Genomic DNA, 14888 nt, shown 5'->3' with positions numbered 1-14888 from the left:
GATCACCCCCATGACTTGTATGAGCAATTTTAACATGGTGTGTGGACCAAGGTCTTGATAATCATCATTGTGCATAGGATAAAAAGTGGAGCATTTTAAAGGCCTGATGATAAAGGACATGATGAGGAACATTAGGGAACATCAGAAGGATGGAATATTATACAGAAATTACAACTGACATGAAGATTGTAAATATTGGGGAAAAAAAGCATATGAAGTAACATGAAGTGAAATACACCAGATTCAAATTATATATAAAACATGGTTACAAAAATGTAAAGGAAAAAAAAAGTACATAAGAACAGAAAAGACTAGAAGGACCACAAAAAGATTAGCAGAAGTTTTAGTAAAGGAAAAGATACCATGGGAGACTTCGTTCAATTCACTATTTTCCAAACTTTTAGAAACACATGTTACTTCCATTATAAAAAAAAAGAAAAAGTAGGCACTCTCAGGTTTCAAAGCATGTGCCTTGAACTGATGCAAACAACTTTATTTTGGAAGTTCTAAAATTAAATGATGAGGCAATATTAATCACATCCTGGTAACAAAGACTGCCTTCCGTTCAGTGGCTGTACTCCACCGGGAAACCCTTTCATTAACAGTCTATAGTCTGCCCTTCAAAACACCCCTTCTTCCTTCAAAATCCCCTTGAATGATGATGACCTCAATTCAAAACATGCTTAAGTCGGTCAGATTTCTCATATTCCTATTGGTAGCCTTTGTGTTACCATGATAGAATTAAATTAAGGGAATTCTTATGTAAAACACAGGTGGAATTTGGTATGAAAACTCCAGGCTGCTACGAGCTTATAAAACAATATTTCTGTTTGGTGTTGGTGATAAGAATTTTAGGATACAGAGCAAATGTTCTTCTATGAAGATCCAACCTAATTAACTGTCATCAATTGTTTAGTTACTTAAGAAAAGAGGAAACATTTGCTCATGGTACAACCAAGCCAGGTGATCCTGTACCCCCAAAAGAAAACCGAAATAAAATTGAAATAATTTGATATTTCAAAACAAAACAAAACAAAAAGGATTAAAGTAGTCATTATAGCAAAACTCAGAACTTTAATTTCCTTGAATGAATTCCGTCTGCAAAACTCATTCACCATCCTAGTACTCAGCTCCTGGTTTCTGGGTCATGTGAAGAGGGAAACCAAACTGAAATTTCAGAAGAAAGATACGGCAGCAAGTAGAAAACCAACGAGTCCGGGATGAAGTGTCACACCGGTTTCAGAGGAGATGCTTACTCGCAGCACAAGTAGCTACAGTAAATATTTCAGCTCATAAGGAAATTATCTGTTTAAATGGCCCATGTAATCAGATGATTTATATGTTAGATTCAGGGTCAAAACATGTACTCTTGCTCATTTGAAGCATTGGTTTTGTCAACAATGAAACTCCATTTTATAATGTTGTAAATAATGCGAATATTCCAGAATATGGATAGTCCAAGAGTACAATGGTACAATCACCCAATATTATATTACACAGACATTTAAAATTATTAGAAAACTACATGGCAACATAAAGACAATGAATTAAGGTTAAGCAGCAACATAAGCAGAAGACAATGTATCTATAACGTGATTACAACTATTTGAAAATAATGTACGGACAAGAACTGAAATGGAACAAGGAAAAAAATGTTTCTGACTTGTTACGGGGCTGGTAATTGGATGATTCTTGTTTCATTTCATGTGATTTCTCTTAATGCTTACATTTTGGGGACAGGCAATTACTTCTATATTTCACATTTTTAAAACAGCATTTCCAGAAAAAGTGGGATCACATATCACAGTGATAATCAACACTGATTAACTTCTTTAGATTATTATTCAATGTCCTTTATCATGATGAGTAAATATATTTTCATATTTCGAGTTCCTCAGAATAAGCTGTGTGTGTGTGTGAAAAGAGAGAAGAAAGGAAAACATAACAAATCCTATTAGAATTACGAAGTAAAAGTATAGCAATTCCCCCACTGTGTCTTTGGTTCACAGTGTGATCAGACATGAAGTATTTTGTCTTTTTGGTTGGAAGCAAAGAAAAGAATAATAATGGAAAGCAACTCAATTCATATATTAAAATAAGTATGCCAGGTCCAATAATAAGATATCTACATTCTCGGTAATTGTGATATTTTTCAGAAGATTTAAAATAATTAGTTCTGCCTGAACATTGACTGGAATTTTCATTTCTTGGTTTCAATTTACAGACACTTAAAAAAGAAGTTTTATTGATCAGAAGCCGGTAATTTGCTCAGAACATGGTACAATAATGGAATGTTACATAATTACTTGAAGTTTACAGTATATATAACCATAATTATACTGGCCCTTTTGGGATGGGAAAATATTGTTTCTTCCCCTGGATTAAAACCAAGTTAAAAGAATGTGAAGGTATTAGACAGATTATATAGCACACCCAAAATTATTTGCTTTGCATCACATAGCAGTTAGAGCAATTTGCTTGGCTTATGGTTATAGGCAGGATTTCTTAATTTAATTGCTTTCACTTGATTTATAAAGTGGACCAAAAAATACTCTAGAAGTGTATGTGCCTTAAATTAGAAAAATGCCCCATTGGTCCCTAAATCCAACAGTTTGCCAGAATCCTCAGAGTATTTAAAAAATGCCCATGTTTGGGCCCCTCTTATGATCTGCTGAATCCCAGTCTCCAAAGACAGGGACTAGAAATAAGAATTTTTAACAAATTTCATGGTTTTTATATAGCCGGCTGGCTTCCAGCCAAGCAAATTTAAAACAAAGTCAAGAGAGCCTTGGTAGGAAATATCAATTCAAACAGCAAATAATGTAATATTTCTATGGGCATTAGCTACGCAAAGGAAACATATGCTAAAATTTCAAAGAAATGGAAAGAATATTCTGGGGGGAAAAAGCTTTTTACAATGGTATATAATCATTGGATTCGAGGACCACAATCGGTTTTCTTAGTCTGAAGGTTATTTCTCACTTAAAAAATCAGTAGTGTTTTCAATTCACTTCAACTTATTCTAGCAAATGTAAAAATATTTCAGTCATATTTTGGGGGGAGATATCCCATAGAAAAAGAGAGTTAACCATTCCTACATTTGGAAGATCCACAAATCTACTCCTATCCAAAATATCCTAGTCTCAAAATATCTCTACTGGTTCTTACCAGTAGTTACCTCTACTGGTCTCTTACTGGTTGTTCCTTAGAACTGATCAAGTTCATCTAACTGAAATGTTGCTTTCCCAACCTTATATTTGTTTGCGCTTTAGAAAAAATAAAAATTTAAAACAAAAATTATATGGGTGCATTTGTTGACCCATTGTAATTGCGTAAGCCCCTCCACGTGCCAAGCTGTAGGATGGAGCCTGGATTGAGACAGGGCTCCTGCCCTGAAGGAGCCCCCTGCCTCCTGGGGCAGGGGAGTGCACAAACGCTATAACAACACCATGGAAATGTGTGTACGGGTTTAGGTATCCTAGAGGCATCTATCCCTGATTGCAGCATGTGTTAGGAAAAGATTCTTAAAGGAAGTCACACTATTTAAGTCTCAATAAGACAGGTAAAGTTAGCCAAGTGGGCAGTGTGTGTGTGTGTGCACATGCGAGTGTGCGTGTGTGTGTGCATGTGCCCCAGGACCAGGGTGGGGTGAAGCCTGAGCAATAGCTGGAGGAAAAAACCCCACAGGGTTCGATTGAAAGGACCTACCAGCAGTTGACTAGGACTTGAGTGTGAAGTGGGGGCGCTGGAGGGATAAGGAGAGGGGCTGGAGGGCAACGGAAGTCCATGACAGTGGGCTTGGGGATCAGGTTTGGGGAAGAATCAATCATTCTGGTCAGCGGCAGGCAGTGTCACATTTTATAAAGACTCCAGACTTCAGTCCTTTCTGTGCCATACTCATGAATTTTGCCTTTACCTATAAAGGCCAATTGACCTATTATTTACTTAGTGTTTTTCTCTAAATTGACTCAATTTACCTAAATTTATTTAAAAAGGAACCTCTATATGACTACTATAAATAGAAAACCACTATCACTTGCCCAAAATCGGCAACCTTATAAATAAATAAAAATAAAATAGTCACTGTGAAAATAACTCAAATATCCATCAACATAGAATAGATAAATAAACCATGACATATTCAGAAGTGGAATTCTAGGAAATAATGAGAAAAAAAAGAATTAGTCACTTCTGACAATATGGCTTTTGTTCAGGAACATTAACGTTGTGTGAAAAAAAAGCAAGTTGCAGAAGTATACGTGGAATGTATATAATATGATTCCATTTACATCAAGTTCCAAAGCACAGAAGGCTAAACAAGATGTTGGTTGGGGAAGCAAATATAAGTAGTAAAACTCTAAAGAAAAGAGGATGAGATATTCAAAAATCAGGACAGTGGTTATTTACCTGTGAATTGGGAAGAGAAGGAGCCAGGATGGGCCTGACAGGGGAGGGTCAATCAGGGGATGTTCTTTTACTCGCAAGTGAAGCAACAGGTGATCTTTGATCATTACTCTTTAAATTTACATGTATTTTATAGAAATAATATTAATCTACTTAATAGTTAACATGAGCAATTTTTGTTGCCATTAAATTCTAGCCGGCCTGCCAAAAGCCTTGAGTCTGAAGCCTGTTCTCTTTAAGAAAGAGGTTTTAAAACATGCCAGCACAAAGCAGACTTACTCCTTGATAGAAGCAGAAATACTGAAACAAAATTCAACATGGGATCATCCTCTGTATATACTTTAAGATTAGGTAAACCCTGCAGTGTGCCACCTGCAGTCACCTGACATCCCCAGTGGTGCCCAGATCACACTGGGAGGTGCTGCCATCATCAGGGGGGAGCATGCGAAGAGCACGGAGGTTGGACAGAAAGGAAGGAGCCAGGTTACAAGGGTGTGAGGGGCCCAGGCGAGGGAGGTGAAGGCCTCTATTAGAGCAGTGCTGGTGACGAAAGAGATGAGGGAGTGAACTCATGCCCTATCAGGAAGTGAGACCGGTGGAACTTGGCAAGGGATTGGTTATGGCAGAGGAGGGATAGGAGGGAATCAAGAGTGACTTCTTGGTTTGGGGCCTCAGAAGCTGGTGAATATCTTGCCACTAAGATAAGACTTTAAATACCCCGCAGGGCAGGGCAGGGAAATCATGTGGTGGCAGGAACTCAGAGACTAAGGATGCAGAGCAGCAAAGGGCTTTCGAGGGCTACCCAGAGGTGTGGGGCCTGCAGGCCTGGTGGGCCAGGACTTAGAGCCATGAGGGGTAGGAGGAGCACTGAAGTAACGGATGGAAGAGATGGCTGTGATGGGGAGATTGATTAGATTGGGCACATAAATAAATAGATTGAGCAACAGACAAATATATTGAAAATAATGTGGAAACAAGACTCTCACTGTCAGAGAAAAGTATTAACAAATTTGAAAAGAAGCATGAAAGAACCCCAAAGGCTCAGACTGCAATTAAAGGTATCAGTTCAAACTGCTGGACCTGAAGGTATCAGTATACACACATACGGATGTAGAAATAGTTATAAATAAATCTGCATGCGTGCATGGTGTATACAGTACATATATACGTACATATATATTTCCTAGCATTGGCCACTGAGACGGTCTAAAAGCAATGACACACCAGTATCAACAAACACCAAGCACCAAATCTTAGTTTCTAAATACTATTCTCCAATAAAAGGAACCAGGGCTCCTTGGAGAAATGGACAATTCCAGGGCTGGGCCAGGAAAAATAGAAGCTATGCCTGGAACATGGTAACTGTGCCAAAAAGTAAAGAAATGTACGGCAACTGCTGTGGACATGTCAAGCACACAAGAGGCAGTTTGAAAGCGTTCCCACTGGCCAAATCAAGATAACGAAAAGAACGGATTAAGATGCATTGAATAAAATAGGAAGCCATAAATCTATTCTGCCACAAAAATGAATAAATCAATAAATAAAGAGAAGGAGGGAAAAATCCTCCTTAGTAGACTGCCAACTAATAACTGTAGAAGGAATGATGGAAATAGATTGTCACCATTTGACACCCGTCATAGAGGTGATTGATTCGAGCAGGAGTCATCAATGGATGCTACGGCTGGAGGAGGTTTGATGAGGAGCAGGATGTTGCCACAATCTCAGAATATGTCCCCACCAAATGCTAACACATCATAAAAGAGAATGTGGTGAATTTAGTGAGCAGAAACATAGCCGACAGCTACAGGATGGACCAGGTGAGGGAAAGCCAGCATTGTTTCTACGGCATTCCTGCCCAGAAGGCATGACCTGAGTCTACTCATGAGGAATCAGCGGTCAGCCTACCAATTGAATGCCTGAACTCCTTAAAACTGTGAAGGGCAGAAAACACAGCAAAAGTCTGAGGAACTGTTCCACAATGAAGGAGACCGAAGAGACATGTACTTCTGGATAGGATCCTGGAGCAAAACGGAAAGATATTTTGGGCAGAACTGGCAAAATGTAAATGGGGCCTGTGGGTTGGATGATAGTGCTGTCCCGGTATCAATGTCCTCATTCAGAGTAGTGTAACTGGTTATGTAGGAGAGCATCTCGTTTTCAGGAAAAACACACTACAGGGTTTAGGGATGATGAGTTATTGCTTCTGTAGCTCAACCTTAAAAGCTTCATAAAAACACTAATATCATTGGTAATACCAATATGTCTGTATGTGTGTGTGTGTGTGTGGCTGTGGAGGGGGAGAGGAGGTAGGACGGAGGGAGGGAGGGAGGGAGAGTGTAAATGTGGTAAAATGCTACCAGTTGGGGAAACTAGGAGAAGGAGATATAAGGGTACTTTGAACTTTTCTGGCAATTTTTCTGCACATATGGAATTACTTCAAAATAAATTGTTTCAAAGAGAGCTTATGGGAAATGTCTCAAATCTGAGGATAGAGGAGGAAGAAATAAATGGAATAGTTGTTCACTTGTGTACAGGCAAAACACACAAACACACACACGGGCATATATATCCCTCCCCCACCCTTTGAATTCTGTTGATCAGTGGCAGATAGAGATGGTCAGCAGATGGTTGAAAATGTGAGTCTGAAGCACAGCGAAAGGTTCAGGGGGAAGATTTAGTGCTGTGAGTGATCAACTTGTAAAAGAGAATCAAAGTGGTAAGAGTGAGTGAGATTACCAAGGAAAAGCGTGATCGAGCACAGGCTGAGCCACAACCCTGGGGACTGCGGTGGCCACTGTTTGTTCCCACTCAAGCTTTATTCCCCAGCTCCTCTTTCCTGACAATATCCTGATTTGGTTCAGGTACCTGTCCTGGCACACGAGGCACAGGGAAGCTGGTCCCATCCTCAGCTAAGCCATCTGCCCCCCATCCCCCAGCAACTGTCAAGAGTCCATAGTAACAAAGTTGCCCAATTAGACTGAAGGGGAGGACTAATGGGAGAGGTTTCTCTCTCCTTTGGATGTGAGTAAGGAAGCACGTTCCTCTCTGACTGCCACTGGTAGCCACCTGGAACTGCCAAGGGGAACCAATCTCAGGATGTCTGGACTGTGAAGCAGAGAGGTGGAAAGAAGCTGAGTCCTTGATGGCATCACTGGACCAATGAGTTAAATAGCTCTGGGGTCTGCACAACCTCTGCATGTTTTGTTATATGAGATAATAAGTTTCCTTAATTTCTAAGTCAGTTTGAATTAGACTTTCTGTTGCTGGCAGCTCAAAGTATATTAAATGAAATGAGGACCGTTGACATCTCAGGAGCATGCTGAAGATGCTCCCCAAGGAGAACAAGATGGAAAAGTTAGAGGCACGAAGAGAAGCAGGAGGATGGATGTGGCATCACAGAGCTGAGGGAACTGGGGGTCCACTGTGTCAACATGGCAGGGAGATCGATAAGACAACGAAGTTCTGAAAATTCCCCCTGGGACCTATTCACACACCCTACTTTTTTTATGTAGGGACATATTAGTATTGAACTTGACACTTATTTCAAAAGATATAACCCAAGGATAAAAAATACAGGGATAGTTTTGAAAACATATATATATTTTTTCTAATTCTAGAGATGAACATATTAGTGACTGAAAAGTGACTCATCAGAAGATGAAAATGAACATCAATTGCACAGGAGATTTGAAAGGAGCAAACGAGAATACTGTGGATGTAATAACTGTAGCACGTGTCCACCAAGCAGTTAATGTCCACCAGGAACTGTTCACTTGCTCCGAATAACAGCCCTGTGAGGCAGCTACTATTCTTATCCCCATTCTTTGATGAGAAATGCTAAGCAACTTGCTCAGGGACACAGAGCTAGTGAGTGGCGTTGCTGGGAGGGTACTCAAGACAGTCTGACTCAGGAGCCTGAGCTATATACTGCTTCTGATGAGGGTACATATTTAAAATCCTCGCACGGGTTAGATAGTCAATTAAAAGCAACAGGGTTTCCCAAAGTAATTCCATGAATAGCACAGTTCATTGTATAATCAAACTTCTAACTACTCCTGAGTCTTTGCTGATACACACCCCTTTAAGGAAGGCCTCTGCCAAAAACATTTATTATCTCACACACAGCTGGAACTAACAAATAATAGCCTGCATCACTCGGATCACAAGACAAGATGCGATCGAGAATGAGAAACACATCAAAGAAGGGTCTGGACAGCCTTCTCCAAAGACTCAATTCACACACTTCCTTCCTGGCAGCCCCATTGGATCTGGGAAAGAAAGAAGTCTGAGGTGAAACGTCTCTGCTGCCCACCTGGTGGGTCCAGGGCTGAAGAGAAAGGGGTGATCTGTCCGCTCTTGTAATGACACTGCAAAATAAGTTCTTAAGTACCTGCAATGGCTAAATGTATACAATGCAAAATCAAGCAGGCGTGCCAAAACAACCGAGTAGCTGGGAAAAAGTCATTCTTTAACAAAATGAGGAAAGTGTGAACAAAACAAAGAGATGTTATTTCTTCCCAATCAATTAGTACTGTCAAGCAGACAAAATTTTCACCTACAGCCTGCCAAGAAAATGGCCCCATGGCAATGCTCATCTTGGCCCAGCCTGATGCAACAAGAAGAACCCAACGTTTAGTCTGAAGACCAAGTTTGAGTCCCAGCTCAGCTACCTCTTAGCTCTGAAATCCCTTTTAAGTTTACTAGCAGATATTTTACGTCACTCCTTAGCAGTCTAGAAAAGTTTTTATGTGTGTTTCCTTACTTGGCTTTCCTTTAATTCCTCTAAGATATTAAGCTCTGCTTTGCAGATGAAGTGACTGAGTCTTGCAGAGGTCACACACTTTAGACAGAACAGAATAGAGTCCACCCTGTGACTCAACCCCACTGGGGTAGATGTTTCCACTACACCACATGACTGTGGGTGGTAACGGATTATTAACCAGATAACCTGACACCTACTAGCTTCCAGCAGCAGAGAAAAGTGGAGCCAGGCAGCCCCAGCTTGGAGCACAGCTGGCCACATTTCGAATGTGAGAAGTTTACCATGTTTCAGAACCTCTCTGAGACTCAGTTTCTTGATCTGCACAAAGGGGGGTAGTAATAGTCTGCCATAATAAACCTAGTTTTCCAGGTTGTAAACAATGTAAGTAAAAGATGCCGAGACACAAAGCAAGCACCTACTCAAAAAAGGGCTACTGTTATGATTATGGATAATATGTTAATTAGCTAACGAGTCAGCCTTCCTGAATAACACTCTTTGATGCTAAAGGAATTTCAACACCCATATAGGCTGGAAGGTAAGATGTGCAGTAAGCTTAGGGGCAAAGGGTAGATTTGAGCCCCTGCTCTTCAAACCCACAGCCAGACGGCAGTCCTCATGCAGACCCCACAGTTAGGGGTGTGAGCTCACAGGGCCTCCCAAAGCCAGGCCAGAGGGACAGGAGCCTCCAAGGCCGATGCTGCTTGGATAAACAAGTAATTGGGTGGACCCACAGAAACAGAAAACAATTCCAATGCTAATAATAAAAGGTTCCTGAAATACATCAAAGACAGGAAGACAGCTTGAAAATCTGAGAGACACTTGATGGTACCGAGACAGAGACGAGACACAAGCCAAATATTGGAGGGGATCTGATTTTTCAAATCTTTTCATCTTTAATCTTTCCTACTGCAAATATTAGAGATTCCAAATCCCAAATGTGTTTTGAAGCAGATGGCCAGAAATCTAAGATCCAATAGCGATAACTCTCTCCTTTTCCTTGACGAAAATTCTCATATTCAGTGGGTCACCAAATACTTTTGATGTACCTTCAAAATATCTCTTATGTCTTTATTTATTCTTTTAAAAACATTTATTCAGCACGTATTCAGGATACAACCTACAAGACTTTGCAAACTGGTGTTGGGCACATTAAGGACAGAATGCCCAACTCTCCAGAAAACAACTGCTTCAGACTATTTCAAGCAAAAAAATTAGAAACTGCGCCAAACGCGAAGCTTTCAAATTGACATCACATTTTTTAAACAGGCTAGAAGAGCAAGAGCTGACGCAGGCCAAAAGTGATAGGAATTCACTTTTGATGGCAGCAATAAAACTGCCATATAAATGTTCCCCAAGGCCCTGTAAGTGTCCACTGAGGTCAGTTGGCAAGGACTTTAGAAATGCCTCTGGCCACACTGCCGAGATCTTGTCTGGTCACGTAGACACAGTAGAGAATACGAGAAAAACTTGCAGGGTCTCCTTTCCCTTTTTCCACACCATGATTATTTTATTAAGTAGATTTGCACAGACGTCTCTGATAGATCCAAAGGTATCCCATATGAGATTCTAAAACACAAATCCAAAATCTGGATTTTGGAGCGCAGAAGATTAATGACCTAAGCAGATATGGGTTGCTCACTTACTGGGCTCACAAGTGTCTCCCTGTGTCTTCAGGTGCTCATCATTGTCAATGATACTAATAACAGAGCTATAGCTGTTACGTTCTTCCATTGGCACTGCCCAGAGTCCACATTCACTTCCTATTCTTTTATTCCTTCACAGGCTTATTGAATGTCCTCTTTGCCTTTCCAACTCGGTCAGCCCCCTACAACCTCATCAGATATCTGTAGTCTCTCAAGATCTCATCTCTTTTCTACCAAGAGACTTATCTTTGTGAACCAGCCTTTTGTGGTATCACGTCCCTGCTCAGAGACCTGCAAGACACCACCAAGGCGACAGGTTTATCTGCACATCACCCAGCCTGTCATTCAAGGAGGTATGTGCCACCCAGTCAACTTTCTCTCCCCACGTCAAGCAATCCCGCACTACTGCACAAAGGCTATGTGGCTAAAATATAGAAACAGAAGTAGAAGACCCAGTTCTGGCCCTCAAGTAATTTACAAGGACCATGTGTCAATGGAAATCTTGTCTAACAACCACACTGATATCTTCCTCATTTTCTCCCCGTCACACATGGTGGGTTCCAGAGGCTGTCAAGTCATTCACGTTTTCTCCATCCCACATATCCTATAGGGAAGACTCAAGTCAAGTCCCAACATCCCCGTGACACCTTTGCTGACTGTTTCAGTCCCAACTGATCTCCCCATTTTCTAAATGCAAATAGCACTTACAACTTATTTCAAGTATTTCAGCTTCAAAATTATCATTAAACATTTATTGTGTGTACCAGAGAGACCAAGAAGCCTAACATCAATTTCTAGTCATCAAGGATTGAAAAATTACTTAAATGAGAACATGCAAAATAAAAAATAATATTAAGTGGTGGTGAAAATGAGGGGTATACGATCTGCTCCCAAAATTCAGAGGGTGGAGAGATCACTGGGTTGAGGTAGACGAGAAAGGCTTGGTTGGGGGAATAATTCCACACAGGGAGAGCAACCTGGGCAAGGACTTAGAGATAGACAGGAACACGACTCGTTCGAGGGAAAAGAGTAGAGCAATTTGGTTAGAGTAGCAGAAAATAGAGTTGGAGGTATCCCAAGCTAGGGACTTTGGACTCTACTGGGCAATGGAGAGCCACTGAGATATTTTTGCAGAAGTGGGACATCGGCTAAATGATAGAATAGTTAAGGAGCGTTCATCTGGCAACTATGTTTGGAAGACAGAGTTGATGGTAGAATAAGTTTTGGGGTAAAATAAAAAGAACCATTATGAACTTGTTAAATTAGAAATGTTGCTATGTCACATAAATGGGGTTATCACAGTGATAATTTGTGCTTAAGGCAGAGGTTGGTAAACTTTCCCAGCAAAGGCCCAGATATGGTCTCTTTCACTACAACTCAACTGTGCATTTGTGGCATAGAAGCAGCCAGAGACAATATGGAAACTAATGGGTGTAGGTTTGTTCCAATGAAACTTTAACACCAATAAAGACAATGGGCCATAGTTTGTGAATCCCCAGGTTAGGAGAAAGGCCTACGTTAGAGACACAGGCTCTCTGAATTCTCACAATTGGAGTTCTTTCTGGCGTCTTCTTATAATGTGATAGTGTAATGCCTATTTGATAAAGAACGATCCTAACTTTTAGCTGAGAAGAACTCAAATAGTTTAAATGTGTCTCCTTATAAATTTATCAAAAGAATATATTCATCTAAACTTTTTGAGATAGCTTCTTAAAAAGACATTAACCATGACATCATCAAGAGACTTTCTGAATTCTGAGAAGATATACAAAAACTGTATTTATTAGAATTCTATTATTTCCTATAGGTCAACTTTATAATACACTATTTTATTTTTATGTGCCAAATATGCATAATTTTATATAGCACACTAGGGTTTCTTTGATAAGTGCACACATTTAAAACTACATGGCTTGCAGGAACACACTCTGGGATGAAAAGCAGGTATATCTGTAAAGTTGACCTGCCGGCTTCCTCAGGTGATGAAGGCTTCTGTAACAGAATGTACTAAATGCACGGATCAATACCTATCCATAATTCCCTCACACACGTCCAGGGATAACAAGTCAATCAAGATAAAGAAATGGCCCAGGTATGGCCATCTAATGTATAGATGCATCTTTACTTCTCAGGAAGAAATTGAGACTAACATACTAATTAAGACGTGTTCTTTCACTAATTAAGACATGTTCTTTCATTAAGTCCATCTGTGTCAACTCTCTGACCTCCAGTTGATGACAAGCACACCCATCGGCCTCCTGAGTAGCAGACAGCATTATGACCAACAACTTGCAAGGGATTAGGTTAAAAAAAAGATCCCTTTGCGGGGAGACTTTTACTCTAGGAGCTCAAGTTCAGGATACTACCCTTGTTGAATGTCATGACCTCATCTTATAGTATATGGTAGCTATTAACATCTCCATTGAAATGTAGGACTTTGAGACACAGAAAGCCGTCACTTACCAGTAGGGTATAGAGAAAGTGCATGAGATTTGAAGTCAGACAGGGCTAAGTTCAAATAGAAGTTCTGCGATTCACTAGTTTGGGGATCTTACAGTTCTGTTACGCCTCATTTTCTGGATGAAACCTCAAGAAACAATAATGCCAACACCCAGAGTGGTTGCTAGGATGAAAAGAGAGAACCTATATGGAAAGCACCCAGCAGAGGGCAGCCACTCAGGAAGTGTATCTTGCCTGGATCACTGGTGCGAACGACAGGAGATGACTAGGAATCAGGATTTCAGGAGCCTTAGTCTTGGTTCTCAACTGGAATAAATTGGGGAGCTTGAAAAAAGATATTGATGCTCTGGGTCCACCAGAAATCAGTTGAAACAGAATCTCTCGATGTATAGCCTTGATATCTTTAGAGCCACTGAGCTAGTAAAGCAATTCAGGAATTGGAAATATTTATCCCTGGAAAATTAAATTAGTGAACACAAGGCATGGTGGAGGAAATTAGCATCCATGGCAACCACTCTCCCTGATCTGTCTGCCAGTGGGCTGTTGGGAAAGACTTGGGAAACTTCTAAGGCACATCCTGGGGGTTAGCCCCGACTAGAACTTAACTTGGACAGATGGATGGAGGGGCTGGCAGAAGTGTAGGTTAATAACAGGGGGCTGACCTACATGGAGTCAGGACAGGAAAATAAACAGCAGGAATGATGGGTTTTCCCCAAGTGAACAGATCACTGAGGGGTAGGGCAACACCCTTAGTTTGCTGTCTCCCGCTAGAGGTGAGGCCATGATCTGATGACATCAGCCAATGTGATCATCCCTCTGCTCCGAATTCAACCCTCTCGTGGTAATCTGGCTCCCCTCGTGGACCAATTTTCAGGGAAATAATCAGCTAAGCTGTCCACAGGCAGAATTCTCCTTATAAAGCACGATCGGGGTCTAATTCACACTCATTTGTGAGTTTCACCAGAATCAGCCTACCTGAGGCTGTTCAACTTTAGCTATTTTGAGAAATCAAGTCTGCAGATGTTTGCAAAACTCAGGACCAAGGCTTCAACGGAAGCCCGTACTTCAGAAAGCAGCCTGTCCTTCCTTGAGTTCTTTCTTTTTCAATTCAGTTTGTTACACTGATTTCTAGTCCAGTAGTCAGCTGCTGGTCCATCCTGTGACTGCATCCACCTCTTTAGAAAACATGAGAAAGATTGGGAAGAAATTGACAATCCTGCCTCTCCATGCTGCATTTTCCCATCTAAAGAGTTTGCACTTCATCTTGTAGACAAGGTCACACCTGGAAAACGGGGAGGTGAATGTCTAAAAGAACACCAGAGAGATTAGGTCATCATTAACTTTTTATTTCCTAATTAAACGATACTAAAATTTCCTAGTCTTTCCTGCTATGGCAGAAGCCTTTAGCACAAGGAGCAGGCTTCCCTTCCGGCCCCCAGGAAAATGGATTTTGTTTGTTCTCTGTTCACAAATGTACTCAGGTAGGCAACATTCCACTCAGCCCCTGGCCGATCAAGCAGCCAGCTCTTCCAGTGTCAGTGGCTGCAAACTTAGCCCTCTCTAGCCAGAACAGCATTTCTCTGCCTTCTCTTTCCTCCAGTACTATTTGCAAGAAAGAG

At 40.9% G+C, this 14888-nt stretch overlaps 1 protein-coding gene across 1 annotated transcript in view; it reads right to left on the bottom strand.

The window, feature by feature from the left end:
* Positions 1 to 14888, bottom strand: part of MYO1E (myosin IE) — a 190441-nt gene that overhangs the window by 86213 nt on the left and 89340 nt on the right. The window lies entirely within an intron of this gene.

Source organism: Equus caballus, chromosome 1 (genome assembly GCF_041296265.1).
Source record: "Equus caballus isolate H_3958 breed thoroughbred chromosome 1, TB-T2T, whole genome shotgun sequence".
Lineage (NCBI taxonomy): Eukaryota > Metazoa > Chordata > Mammalia > Perissodactyla > Equidae > Equus > Equus caballus.
Note: the sequence above shows the minus strand (reverse complement) of the source record. Positions and strands in the feature narration are given on the sequence as shown.